At 43.0% G+C, this 2,500-nt stretch overlaps 1 protein-coding gene across 1 annotated transcript in view; it reads left to right on the top strand.

Annotated features, from left to right (window-relative positions):
- Nucleotides 1-2,412: 2,412 nt before the first annotated feature.
- Nucleotides 2,413-2,500, top strand: part of LOC134965430 (uncharacterized) — a 44,711-nt gene continuing 44,623 nt past the window's right edge. The window contains exon 1 of the mRNA XM_063941877.1: nucleotides 2,413-2,500. This exon is cut by the window's right edge and continues 89 nt beyond it. The gene's annotated coding sequence lies outside the window, so the exon portion shown is untranslated.

Genomic DNA, 2,500 nt, shown 5'->3' with positions numbered 1-2,500 from the left:
CTAGGGCGTCCAGAAACCTTTCTCTGTACCAGCCTCTGATACATATTATGCCCTGGTTATATAGCTGTATAAGCTAGTCCAGTGCAGTATTATTGTTAGTAATAACCTCTGCATTGTACAGACTGTGACTATTTGTGTGTGCATTTCGTGTCTTTCACTCAACCTGCTATCCCTATATTCTATAACCTGAGGGGGCTTGGTGCGTCAGGTTTTATCTAATATAGGATTTTTACAAAGATATACTGTATTACGTATTTTTCTCTGTGATTTAGTCACCATATCTCTCCTTTATCTCTGCTGATGCTGACTACACTGCGCAGGGGTTTGGGCTAGAGGTATTGTGCTGCTGACAAATTGTACTGTGTTGTTCTAGGAATTATTAGTGTAAGCCACTAGTGGGCTTATCACTAAAAGAAAGGCTTAGTGTGTGGCGCACTCTTTTGAAATGATTGTAAGTATTAAAACTTAACTTTTATTCATATTATTTAAGATAAATGTCTATTATCAGGCATAATAAGCCATCTGATAGCCTGAGAGTACTAAATTATAACATTATTGCCCGTGGGATTGAAACATTCAAAATAATGTCTCTATCCCTCAAATCAAGGACAAAAAAAAGAAAAAAGAAATTATTATTTCCTAAAAATAAAAAAGTGAAAAATTTAGAAAATAGATTATGCTAAGTGATATATTATTAAAATTGCTAGGCGCTAATAAGCTACCATTGTGCTCAATTGCGGAGACTGGATGTATTCGGTAACTTGATACTATTTTGTCATTAATTGATCTCTAGGAAATAAACTGCAACTAAGGTTATAGAGTGCCTGTCCGAGGTGAGAGTTCCTCTGTTACTCCAAAGGTTAAGTGAAAAAAGGGGGAAAGGAGTACCGTGAGGGATATTCCCCGATGTTGCTAATCCTAAACCTGTGAACAAGCTAGATGTGAAACGTACGTCATCAATCTGCGGGACGTGGACGTGTACTGCTCACGGAGGTGCGGGAATTACACCCGACCCGGCGTCCAGCTCCCGTAGCGGCTCGTTGCAAAATGACGGAGACCTAACTCCACTAAGGACACAGGCACATACAGTGTGCGGGAGTGCGGGAATGATACCCGACCTCAGAAGTGAATCTGTAAATTGACGGAGGCTCTGTTTTTCTCTCGCACAAGCACACCAGATGTGACATCTATAAGGTATTTCAGGGCTGCCCTCTCATCCACTGTTTGACGTTTGCGGCCCCCCTGCAATGCTCATATGCAACAGGGGAGGGGTGATGTAAAATGTGGACAGCAGAAGCAGCTCGCACTGCTCTCTCCCTCCAGTCCTTAGGTGTACGGCTCTTCCCTGCTCTCATTGTATCCATTCACTGCCCATTGTGGCACATGGAACAACAGCAGAAAGGGAATCCGTTTCCCCACACCTAGGATTCTGTTTTACCTCTCAGATGATATACTCTTAAGGTGATTCCAACTTTGACATGTTGAATGCAATTTATGACAATTCTACATAGATTTACTTGCAATTTCAGCTATATATCATAATACACCATGTCAGTCTTTGAGTTCCCAAAAGGGACATTTGTACATAGAGATATCATTATTTGAGGGAGGTGTATACACCTTGGATTAAACAAACCATTATACCATTCTTTTGGTTTGGGAGATAATATTTAAAACCTCTTGTCTTAAATCTTGTGTGCCTGTGCATAATAGGCACAACACACTAACCAGGGAACAAGTAACTCTGGTGTGCCTATATACAATAGTCTCGATATATCAAATAATATTTTGTAATGGACATTAACTTTACAGAGTCCACTTGACTATTTTTTAGTGCCTTATGTTCCGGGGGGAAGAATTCCTTTGTTTATATGTGATTTTTCTGAGACAAACTTTAATTTGAAAAATAATTTTATAAATACTATTATAGAGTGGATTACTTGCTCAATTTCTGTGAAATCTTAAGGATTTACGGTCCTTTTTTTTTCTTTGAGAGGATTGATAGTGGCTACTTTGTCCATATATACACCTTATCAGAGCCGGCGCTACCCGCTCAGCAGCTCCTGCAAAGCAGGGAGGCGCTGGTCGGAAGAGGCGCTCTCCCTGCTCTGCTGTTGCTGCTGGCTAATGGTTGCCGCTGCGTCTGTCACACTGTATGACAGACGCAGGCAACGTGAAGCGCGGCTCCGGCTCCCTCCCTCCTGTTTCCACCACCTCTGACCTCCTCATGGCCGTGGCTAGGGGGGCATGTCACCTGGGCGCCGATCCCCCCTAATGCTCCCCTCCCTGTGCAGCAGCCGTCGGGATGAAACTGAACATAAACTACATCTCCCAGCAGCCCTTGCTGCCGGGAGCTGTAATTTACTTTCAGTTTCATTTTTACAGTTATCCGTTTAACAAGATTGAGGGGGCAGAGGCAGGGGACAAGTTACCAAAGCCTTTCCCCACCCCTTCTTCACCCCACTCAGAGCCAGATTAAGGATGGGGCCCCGGGGGACTC

This window comes from Pseudophryne corroboree, chromosome 10, assembly GCF_028390025.1.
Source record: "Pseudophryne corroboree isolate aPseCor3 chromosome 10, aPseCor3.hap2, whole genome shotgun sequence".
Classification (NCBI taxonomy): domain Eukaryota; kingdom Metazoa; phylum Chordata; class Amphibia; order Anura; family Myobatrachidae; genus Pseudophryne; species Pseudophryne corroboree.
Note: the sequence above shows the minus strand (reverse complement) of the source record. Positions and strands in the feature narration are given on the sequence as shown.